This window comes from Gigantopelta aegis, unplaced genomic scaffold (genome assembly GCF_016097555.1).
Source record: "Gigantopelta aegis isolate Gae_Host unplaced genomic scaffold, Gae_host_genome ctg2831_pilon_pilon:::debris, whole genome shotgun sequence".
In the NCBI taxonomy this organism is placed as follows: domain Eukaryota; kingdom Metazoa; phylum Mollusca; class Gastropoda; order Neomphalida; family Peltospiridae; genus Gigantopelta; species Gigantopelta aegis.
Window position 1 is genome coordinate 30,001 of NW_024533057.1, and position 12,564 is coordinate 42,564.

The 12,564-nt window shown below is 36.7% G+C and overlaps 1 long non-coding RNA gene across 2 annotated transcripts in view; it reads right to left on the reverse strand.

The window, feature by feature from the left end:
- LOC121391680 overlaps positions 1-11,618 on the reverse strand; it is a 12,338-nt gene extending 720 nt beyond the window's left edge. Inside the window, exons 1-6 of one of the 2 annotated variants that reach the window (XR_005960376.1) lie at positions 11,496-11,580; positions 10,350-10,375; positions 4,184-4,275; positions 3,741-3,811; positions 1,426-1,525; positions 1-1,138 (exon numbers count right to left, since the gene is read on the reverse strand). The exon at positions 1-1,138 is cut by the window's left edge and continues 720 nt beyond it. This is a non-coding gene — a long non-coding RNA (uncharacterized LOC121391680). Of the gene's footprint in view, positions 1,139-1,425; positions 1,526-3,740; positions 3,812-4,183; positions 4,276-10,349; positions 10,376-11,495 lie in introns of both variants that reach the window. The other variant, XR_005960375.1, reaches the window with a different exon arrangement.
- Positions 11,619-12,564: the final 946 nt, after the last annotated feature.

Below are 12,564 nucleotides of genomic sequence, written 5' to 3' on the forward strand. Positions count from 1 at the left end.
GAACGCTTTACCAGTGGGCTACGTCCCAGACTATAACGAACGATTCCATTAGCGACGCTAATTATTTTGCAGGAAATCGAAGTTGTACTTCCAAGATAAAAATTCACAAAAATAAATTTAATGTTATCCAAATATTATATTGCGAATTCCCATCAATAATGTGTACTTCCAGCAACACTGCCCGTACAATTAACCATCTACAAAAAACAAATGTGTTTAATGTTGTTAAGCAATAATTATGTCCTTTACGTGTCATACGTTGCTGATTCGAGGCTCAAGTAGCATGTTATAAAGTAATATATTCTTGTCACAAATGACGAGAGAGATTCACGAATCATAATTTGTACTTGTTATGGCCATCAGTAAATTATTATCAAACAATGGGCAATAACCAGGCAGGCGAAAGAAAGTAAACACGTGGGGACTGACAGATGGAGGGCGCTAAGCACCAGAATTTCTTATGGTTCCCGCACATTTTTAAAAACATGTTTTAAAATGTTAATTTTTGCATTTTACAAGTAAAATTAATCATGACAAATGCGGATAAACGCAAGAGTTTTCAAATGCACTGTTTATGATGTATAATTTCTCTGTAGGCCTAAGACCCGTAGCAGTGGGGTGTGGGGGGGGGGGGGGGGCTTTCATTACAAAGACTATCACCAATGAAAAAATAAAAAATAAACATGTCAATTTCCCCGTAGGCAGGACAGTACTAACCGCACCTTTTATGTGCCTGCCGTGGGCACTGGTTGGGACATAAAAAACATTCCACCAATGGCAATCGACCCTGCTACCCATCGCAACTCAGGTGAGCGCTCTACAGCAGAGTTACCAGCCTCTCCCCTTAACTGCCATGCAACCCGATTTAATGTCCTACATGCATCATACAAGTGACATCTAATCAAATGCTATACGTGTTATGTTTTTTTTAGGAATCTTTGGTGCCCGGCCATCCAGCTTTTCGTACTGATGCATTGGAATTGGCGGCATTTTCTTTCTGTTCTTCTGAGCTGTGTCTGCGCCGAGTTTCGACTGACCACTGGCGTCATCCACTACTTCGTACACCGCCTCGTGTTTGGCAGCACTGTAGTTATTCTTACTAGGCGACTCAGAGTTCATCTTGGCACATGTTACAAACCTAAACATTAAAATAGTATTTATTAAGTGCAATTGTTATAAGATGAACTTCAGCAACCAATGGATATTTCCCCGTAACCAAATCTGAGAGTATTTCATAACATTCCAATAAAGGTAGTAAATATTACGTACAGCCCAGTTTAATAAATATTGAAATTATGTGTGGACAGTAATTTGTCACACTGTTTCTTGGCTTTTGTATATCATACACTTTTTCCGTTAAGTTATGAAAGAAGCTTCTAAAAACTGAATTTCTACAGAGTAAATATATTATGCTAGTTCACTTACCAAAAGAGTATTCCAGCAAGTATTACCAACAGTATGAAAAATATTACTGCAAGAACGGACACTCCAATAATGACAGAATTATCTCCCTTGTAAAAATCATCTATAAAATAAGACATTATGACAATTATCTTTGCCAGAAGCGGTCAGGCCCTTTATAAGGGCCCTATGGGCAACCTAGGGAGACACCACAGCATCGTAAAGGTCTCAAATTAACGAGCTACTCTCGATTCACTAATATCAAAACCTATATTAGCTCGGCCATTTACCTTTCGACCGACCGTTCAAAATTGCGCCAAATTCCCTCAATCAAAATTGCGCACACTTTTCTCTTTGGCATTTAACTGCTCCATTCAAATTCCATAGCACCACCACCACCCCCACCCGCCTGCTACCGATTTGATCGGGCTGCTGGTGCTCCCTTGCACCTGCCAGTGCAGGCGGTCCCTCCTCTCCCCTCCCCCCACCTTTCCTGTCATGGACGGAGGAGCCGGCCAAGGCCAGCTCTTGTGCCCACGACAGGCGTGCGCTACAACAGCTTGTTCTGAATGTGCACGTAAAACCCTATGACATGACATGACATGACATGACATGACATGACAATTATCTTTCTCACAGCTACGATGATTAATACAATTTTAAATGATGAATATTAATAAAAAGAAAATCCATGCTTCTGTAAACTTATAAATTCAATCAAGTTAAGGTTCAAGTAAGCCATCATGTTGAGTGGGTTTATCTCCATGACAGTTTTAAGCATTTTAAACCGGCCTCGGTGGTGTCATGGTTAAGCCACGAGGCTGGTAGGTACACGGTTCGCAGCCCAGTACCGGCCCCCACCCAGAGCGAGTTTTAATGACTCAATGGGTAGGTGTAAGACCACTACCCCCTCTTCTCTCTCACTAACCACTAACAACAATACTAACAACTAACCCACTGTCCTGGACAGACAGCCCAGATAGCTGAGGTGTGTGCCAAGGACAGCGTGCTTGAACCTTAATTGGATAGCAGCACGAAAATAAGTTGAAATAAAATAACTATTTTATAATTGTTTAGCAAATAAAATATTTTACATAATAAAAATTACAATTTACTTACATTTTCTTGATTAGAATATGAATACACCTGTAACCAATGCACTTATGGACATCGCAATTTTTGTAGTATCTCAATATCGATTTTTCTCAAAATAATTTCGTACGTACACATTTATGATTTTTGCCAACGACCAAACGGAATTGGAAATAATTTGAATAAAGGTCATTCCAAATGTATTTGTCCGTATTATACTTTATATTTAAAACATGTTAAGGTAAGGATTATGTATTGTATGTTTAGTTGTTTATCGTAGCCTGTTTCTCTTGTATTTTGTATTTGTATTTCAGACAGACAGACAGAGACAGATAATTTATTAACGTCTTACCCTATATAAAATAAAACAAACATAAAAGTACATAAGCCATTCCTTATGGAATTATGACAGAGAGATAGTTAAAACATACAAGTATGTACAATTAAAATATATAATAATGTTGTGTAAACAAAAAGTCTCTACGACGTTGTAAAATATAAAAACAGATTCTGGATGTTACAAATACAAGGTATGGCTCTGACATTAAAACACATAACACACATGTCTGTGAGTAGGGATGTACCACTCGAAGTCAATTTAGAACTGATTAACAATTAGTGTTAGACTTTGTAGTTCTGAATATGAAGAAGGGTAATTGTGATTTACGAATTAGTGGTAGACTTAGTAGTTTTGAATATGGAGAAGGGTCATTGTGATTTAAGAATTAGTGTTAGACTTAGTAGTTCTGAATATTAAACAGGGTCATTGTGATTTATGAATTAGTGTTAGGACTTAGTACTTCTGAATGTGGAGCAGGGTCATTGTGATTTATGAATTAGTGTTAGATTTAGTAGTTCTGAATATGGAGAAGGGTCATTGTGATACATTAAGCCAATGAGATGCTATGTTCTACTCACTCATACCTAGAGGTGGGACGTAGCCCAGTGGTAAAAGGCTTGCCAGATGCGCAATCGGTCTAGAATTGGTCCCCGTTTGTCATCTGTGAGCCCACTGGGCTATATCTCCTTCCAGGCAGTGCTCCACGACTGGTATATCAAAGGCCGTGGTATGTGCTATCCTGTCTATGGGATTGTGTATATAAAAGATCCCTTACTATTAATGGAAACATGTAGTGGGTTTCTTCTCAGATTTACCAAATGTTTGACATCAAATTGTCGATCATTAATAAATCAATGTGTTCTAGTGGTGTAGTTAAAAAAACAAACACACTTTTTAACACTCATACCTGGTTTTGTGGAAAATTGGGCGCCATCACTTTCCCGACAACCATCATTAGTACAGGCAAACAGTACCACTCTGGAAGAGAAAACCTGTGCACATTTAACATGTAAGTCATACAACTATTTACAAACTGCCGTTGTGAGCGACTAGTTAACTTCAAGACGTATTTGTGTATTATTTATTATTATGTCAAATGTATTATTTCATGCACGTTTTTATATTATTCCTTTCTCAACACAAAATCATTCGTAAACCATCAGCTAGTGTCCATACATTACCTTTTACATAAACACCAGCATTTTAAATTGATATGCCCTATGCCACTGATTACAGCTCAGCATGGTTAATTCTGGATTGATTATGTCTAAATAAATATACAGGTTTGGTACATTATATTGATCCAGTCGTTTATGAAGTGGCATAGACTAACAGATGTAACCCATTTACATGAAGTCGGTTGCGCAAGGCAGTGGACCGTTGCAGAAGGTGACATTCTCCTGGGCTTGCAGACTGCAGTTCACCAATCCTATGATCGGAATCTGCAAAACATTACAATATTATGTCAAGCATGTGCTTCTTTGAAAACTGCACGCACGCGTACGTACATACGTACGTACATACGTACGTACGCACGCACACACACACGCACGCACACACACACACACACACTCCATTGGTGTTGCCAGGATTTTATATTGTTGGAGCCTCCCATATTCTGGGACCCACACACCGATTCGTGTTATAGAGCTATAGGCAAATACTCTTGTAACGGTGTGTCTATGTCTTTATGTATATATATATATATATATATATATATATATATATATATATATATATATATATATATATATATATATATATAGTATATATGCACCAAAACACACAGACACACACACCACTAATACACACACACACACACACACACGCACCCCCTGCGCGTGCTGTAACCTCATCGTGGTGCAGGGGTGTAACATTCTCTTTGAGAATGGCCAATACAGCACAAATTGAAGTTTAGAGTAAAATTCGGTGTCCGTAAAATTCTGTGATATTTGTATTTTTGCACAGTTCTTTACACTGTTTTTGTTTAAACCTTGAATTTTTATGTTGATGTTGATCATCACTATTTATTTGCATTACCATAGTTTGACACCCAATAGCCGATGTATTTTTCGTGCTGGGGTGTCGTTAAACATTCATTCATTCATTCATTCATTCACACACACGCCACTAATACACACACACACACATACACATACATACAGACACACACAAGATACAGACATACATACACACAGACATAGATACACATGCACACACACTGATATACAAACACAGAGAGACACAGACAACCACACAGACACACCCATGCATACACACAGAAAGACACACACACACACAAACACACACACACACACATATATATATATATATATATATATATATATATATATATATATATATATATATATATATATATACACACACAAACACACATACAAATAGAAACACATACAAACATACACGCACGCACGCACTATGGTAGAAATTCATGCGTGCCCGTGTGTTGTGCAACTACTCTGGACCTACGTACTGGGTAAGCAACGAGGAGTGCGTACTGCACGCTCGAACGCACGCGTGACCATGAAGGCATTTACCACATAAATAATAGTTAAAATGAACACGACAACAAGATGTCACTTTAAAGACGGGTTGTTATTGCATTGAAAACCACAGAATTTTATACATAGAATATTATGCATATATCAACCAAAGCTATGAAATGAGAATACTATTAACACTAAACTATGAAAAAATACGAAAACATATAGATAACCAGTGATGTCAATTACAAGTATCACAGTTAAAAATCTATATTTATTTAAACAGCCAAAAGACTAGGCAGTCGCCCATTATCCATTGAATGTTCTCAGTGACCGACTAACACCACCAGGAGACTAAACAATCGCCCATTATCTCAAGATACTCTCAATGAACAGTTAGTTAAGAGTTATACACCAAAGAACTATAATATTACATATAGTCATAGGTACAGCTACAGATATTTATTTAAACAACCAAAAGACTAGGATGTTCTCAGTGATTGACTAACAACATCAGGAGACTAGACAATCACCCATTATCTCAAGATAGTCCAGTCAAATTAAGGTTTCACCCCAGGCGCGTGCGCAGGGGGGGGGGGGTTGGGGTCGAAACCTCCCCCCTGCTCAAGGCGAATTTTTTTTTCATATCCCGATTTTTCATGTAATTTCTTTCCCAAAAAATGTGGTCAGAAAGCAGCTCGGCTAGCCAGCAGAAAACACCTCAGAATAGCCCTAGAAGGGGTCAATTTTTCAAAATGTTCGGAGGGAGGGGCCCCCAGGCCACCCGTCACGGGCTTCGCGCCTGCGGCGCTCGTGGTTTCGCCGTACACATCAAGGGAGATAATAAAGTTTTATCCTACATGGCAAATTGTTTACATTTTTTAGCGGTATAAAACAGAATTATACCATGGTAAGTCTTATAATAACTTAAATTCGTCTTTTGTTGACAATTTAAAACTTTCATGTCGTAAACTATGTCTACATGGCTGTATTTTTAGGGTGGTTTTTTTAAGTTTCAAGGCGCATTTTTTCAATTTTCTTTACGTCGTCGCTGCGGATTGTTTACATTCTAAAAAAAAAAAATTTGGGATAATTCTGAATTATCTATCCAATTATTGAACGCGGACATGAACAATTATGTACTAATAGCAAATATATATAATAACAGTATTACAAAAAAAACCCGGAATTTTATTTTTCCTTTTAAAGAAACACTAAAGGTGCTCGTCAAATTTTTTTTCGAACTATGGAAGCCCATTGGGGCCATATTGGTAAGTTGCCAATAACGTGTACGTGTACGTTTTTGACAATTTATTTGTTAGTGACAAAAAATTAAGAATGATTTTTAACAAAGATGTGTAAAATAGATAAACTGGTCAGTAACATTAGCAATAAAAATAGAAATAATTATAGTAATAATTGGACGTGTGTGAAAATAAAGGATTTATTATTATTATTGTCTCAAACAATTAAATGTGATCAGTTTTAATTAATTTATACCTTTGACGGATGTCCTGTCTGATATATTTTTTCGTTAGTTTTAAGTTTTAATTTTGGGTCATTGGCTTATTTTAGTGACTAATTTTATTTTAATTTTAATTTTAATTTATTTTTATTCTGATATATAGTTTGTTACTTAGTTCAATTTTTATTTTAATATGCTTTCATAACTTACTTTGTTCTCCATTTAATTTAATAATTTTTTAATATATATTTATTGTTTACTATAACATTAAAATACATGTACACACACACTCTCTCTCTCTCTCTCTCTCTCTCTCTCTCTCTCTCTCTCTCTCTCTCTCTCTCTCTCTCTCTCTCTCTCTCTCTCTCTCTCTCTCTCTCTCTCTCTCTCTCTGTCTCTGTCTCTGTCTCTCTGCAGGTTCTTGAAGATCATGGATAAGTGTGTCATTTGTGGAAAAGACACAGATGTTCCTGAAGAATATTCCATTAAATTGGGAGAAAAGGGAAGTCAAGGCATCAACACTACAAGTGAAAAACGTGGGGATAGTATCAAATCATCAGCTGGGCAGCATGTTCATAAAGAGTGTCGGCAACTATATGTTAATCCCAACCAAATTCAGAAGACCTCCAAGGACAGTGATGGGGCTTCTACTTCAGAGTGCAGTGTCATCCCTGCTCCAACTTTGCGCTCAAAACAGCAGTTTAGATTTGCAGAACATTGCCTGTTTTGTGGGAAAATTGCAAAGAATTACAAAAAGAAAAGAGGCATTGATGTGTTCCCTGTTCGAACAGGAGACTTTCAAGACCAGATTCTGTTGGCATGTAATGATCTTGAAGATGAATGGGCAACTCAAGTTCGTGGCAAACTCGAAGTTGTTAACGATCTCCATGCTTCAGATGCCGTCTATCATCAAAGATGTAGTGTAAATTTCAGGACATACAAACAAATACCTAAAGCCTTTTCCCCATCGACACAGAACAAAAAAACAAGCCCAAGGCTTACGAGGAAGACCTAACCATCAACAAGAAAATTTTCTCAAGATTGTCACCTACCTGCAGGAGAATGAAGATGCACAGATAACCATATCAGATCTTGTTAACAAGATGAAAGATATTTGTGGTGAAAATGCATTCACACATTACCATATGAAAAACAAATTAAAGGAATACTTCGATAATGACATCCTGATCACAAATGGTAGCCATCTTGCGACAATTCATAAAAGCAGAACAGACAGGCGACTGGACTCTGCACCTTCAAACTGTGAGTGAGATGTTACCTTATTTTGCTGCATCTGGTCACAACCTCTATGCAAAGTCAGCTTATGTCTATCTCACTAAGATGCATGATCTAGAAAAAGACAACCTTGAAGTATATTCTATGTTCAAGGCAGGTCATCATGTTCTCCGGAGAAGTGATCGCTATTGGGCAGGACTTTCCTCTGATTTAGTGATAGAGCAAGTGCTTATGAGGAGTGTTAAGACAACGGGTGGCATGACCAGAGGTAGAGGAATGACAGAATCACAGATATCAAAGTGGCTGCTTTCGATGCCAGCATGTGCTGATGTGAATAATGCTCTGCAGGAACTAACTGACGCAGGCTTCCATACAAGCGAACAGCACAAGGAATCAACAACTGCTAGAAAGGAAAGGGACAGACACGACATTCTTTGTCTTCTGTCATTCCTGTGTGAAAGAAATCCTTTTGTTGAAGACCCATCTCTAGGAAACATCGAAACAGGAGTAGTGGCAGACAAAAATGTAAATGTTGACAAAGCACAGCATATCGGGTCAAACGTCATATAATCTATGGCTGAAAAGAAGATCCTAGTATACACTTTCAAAAAGTTAAACCAAGTAGTCATCGTGAGCTCAAAGACCAGTGTCAAAGTTGATGGAGACATGATTCAAATTGATCCATAACTTCTTTTCCAGTGCCTGACTATAGCAGCACACAGCGAGATTGATGACATGTCAGAAGTCTTCAGATACGAATTATGCAGCTTTCCATCATCCATTTTTGATGCATGTGGTTTTCTCAGAGAGGCGAGCAAGCCACAAATCACAGAAATATTTGGGGTATGGGTGATTGTGAAGGTGTTGAAATGAAGGATTCAAACCACAAATACGTTTTAGATGGAGGTTCCCTCATACAACGTATCCCTTGGACCAAAGGTGAATCTTTTCTGACAATCTGTGAATCATATGTTGATTACGTCAGATGGAAATATGGAGATGCGGTTGTTGTTTTTGATAGCTATCCTCAAGGGCCGTCAACAAAGGATGTAACACACATACGATGATCAAAGGGATTAGTCCCTCCGAGAGTCAACTTTACAGAAGACATGCCATGTAAAACCAACAAAGAACTCTTTCTAGCAAACACTTATAACAAACAGGATTTCATAAATTTGCTCAGCCGAAAGCTTTGTGACAACCAATGTTCAACAATCCAAGCTACAGGCGATGCAGATAAGCTGATTGTGAAAACAGATGTTGCTTGTGCATCGACGAGGGATGTTGTACTTATTGGTGAAGACACAGACCTTCTTGTCCTCTTGTGCTACTATGCTAATATCAAATGAAACAAACTATACTTTCAATCTAATAATACCTTGCGACAAAGAAAAGTATGGCATATCTAGAAAACAAAGATGGTGATTGGGCAGGAAATGTGTCACTTACTACCTGTAATACATGCATTTACAGGTTGTGATACCACATCAAGGTTATTTGGTATTGGTAAAGGGGCAGCCCTCAAAAAGACTTGTGCCCATCAATATTACAGAAATCTGATTGCACACTTTCTGAAAGAAGATCAAGTGAAGACACTGTAGTTAAGGATGGAGAAGAAATCGTTGCTTTCTTGTATGGTGGTGTGCTGCATGAAGGACTAGATCATCTCCGATTTAGATGGTTTACGCAGAAAGCCATTTCAACAACAACCTGTGTTCAAGTTCAAACCTTGCCACCAACATCAAATGCTGCTGCCTTCCATAGCAAGAGAGTGTATTTACAATGTCGACACTGGATTAGCGCAGATGATAATGAGTTAGATCCACAAAAATAGGGATGGTATACCAGTGAAAACAAACTGTATCCAACAAAAACAACTTTGCCACCTGCACCACAAAATCTGCTCAAGATTATTTGCTGTAAGTGTAAGTTGAACTGTGACACAAAACGATGCACGATGTAAGCATGGATTGGAATGTTCTGTAGGTTGCGGAGAATGCTGCGGTACGAGCTGTTCCAATTCTCTTATCTCAACAGACAGTGAAGTCGACTTCAATGAAGAAGCATGAATAGTACAAAGAATAGACAGAAAGTAACCAGAAATAAATCGATATATAATATAGTGACAATGATGTAACAAATAAATGGTAAACAAACCCCAAAATACAGACTGATTTTAACAAATTTTCATATATAGACTGATATTGACAGTGGTTAGGCCTTAAACAAAAATATGGCAACCAGTGCTAGTGATGGTGATTAAACAATGACACTTGGAAGTGAAAGACAAAGTGAAATATACATTACTTACACACGTAGACAAAGAGGGACAGTCAACTAACAAAAACACACAAAAACTAGGTAAGTGACAGTGATTGAAACAGATTTAGCTTTGCACTGTTTAATAACACAAGTTTCAAACATGTATATAAATCACCTGAATAACCAACAACATACCAATTAATGCATTTAAACTAGTTTATTCATGCATAATATTACAATTCAAATCACTTTTAGTTCATAATTAAAAAAATTTAAATTAGGACAAACATTTTAATTTCAACATATGAGAAATTGTGGATTTACAGAAGGGGAGATAATTATGGCAATACTGTGACGTCATAAATTATAATTTTGTTTACAAAATTGTATTTTACATTAAAGCAGTCTATTACCTTTAAGATAATATCTAATTTAAGAAAATATTTTATTTCATAACAAAGTTATGGTGAAAAATGTATCCCTACCGTCTAATAAAACACACACAGCAATATTGCTTATATGGGTCACATACAAGCAATTGTATGCATTTTCCCCCTCGCCTACACCTTGATATTTTTAATATGTTGTAGACAAGGTATTTGAGACTCAAAAACTAATAAAATGAATTCTGTTGCAATTAGTTGTGGGTTGACCACTTTTTTCAGCTAATTTGACTGGACTATCAATGAACAGTTAGTTAAGAGTTATACACAAAAGAACTATAATATTTAACTACAGTTACGGATATTGATTTAAACAACCAAAAGACTAGGCAATCGCCCATTATCAATTGAGTGTTCTCAGTGTCTGACTAACAACACCAGTAGACTAGACAATCGCCCATTATCTCAAGGTGCTCTCAATGACCAGTTAATTAAAGAGTTATACACAAAAGACCTATAATATTTAACTACAGTTACGGATATTTATTTAAGCAACCAAAAGACTAGGCAATCGCCCATTATCCATTGAATGTTCACAGTGACTGACTAACAACACCAGGAGACTAGACAATCGCCCATTATCTCAAGATGCTCTCAATGACCAATTAATTAATTATCCATCCTAAATTTAATAAACAAGAAAGTGTAATTATTGAGTTGGATCCCAAAACTTTACTTTAAAGTAATTTAAATTGGATAACCTATTAATTTAGAAAGATCGCAAAGGAAGCTAAAGACAATCGTCTATTTACCTCTCAATGCTGTCCAAAATGTAACAAAATATTCAATAAAATGTTGTAACTGGGAAGTTTAGCTCGATCAGCTGATAGTTGTCAAAATTTGGATCCAACTGTTTACAACTGACGTAACAGTTCTATTTATACCCCAACATTGACGTCACTGGTCTTTTTTTAATCTCTAGTATGACGTCAAATATACTCTCCAGAAAAACACAATATGGTCTTACAATACACAACGGATACAAAAATCAGCGAATATCTAAGCATATATTTCTAATATCAATGTTATTTATAATCCATAACGTTAATCAAAACAACAACATCGTTTTCACAGGTTAAGCAATAACACTACGGTTCCGGTCTATTAACCAACAGTGCTTTACAGCAAACCGGAAATAGTTCGTCTCGTGCATTTCCGCTCGCAAAGCAGACAACATTTAGCAAGAAATACTTAAGTTTTTTTTATGAAATAACTCAAATATTAATATTCAGTTAAGTATTGACTGAACTATAATGACACATAACTTAATCACGGACATTGGCCTGTCCATCTACACATTAATTATTTCAAATCATGGAAGAAATAAAAAGGTAAACGTCAAGTTTCAACATAGTTGACCACGGTGAAACATAGTTCATCAAGATAAACGTCTCCGGCACGATATTTATTATTGTGATGTTTATTGCTGTGCCGTAACGTTTATCCATTGGATCGAATTTTCCATTTGCAATCACGATTTAATAAAATCAGGCATATGTGCTTTATTTAAGAGCCTCAACACGTACAACAACATATTTTAATAAATTTTAGACAAAAATATTAAGTACAATACCTTTGGTAACCTTTCCAGGATTAGATGTTTGAAGATGACACATTTAAACATTTGAAAGCTATTTTTATCCTGGCACATCGAAAATGCGGAATGAAAATTTTGCGGAACGAGAATTATTCGTATCAAGCATTTTACGTACACCCAGTAAAAAGAAATATTGCGGAACTGAATGGAATTGATTATTAAATTTATTTATTTTGTTATTTTTGTTTCTACATATGTGCTTTGTGTGGGTTGCATTATATGCA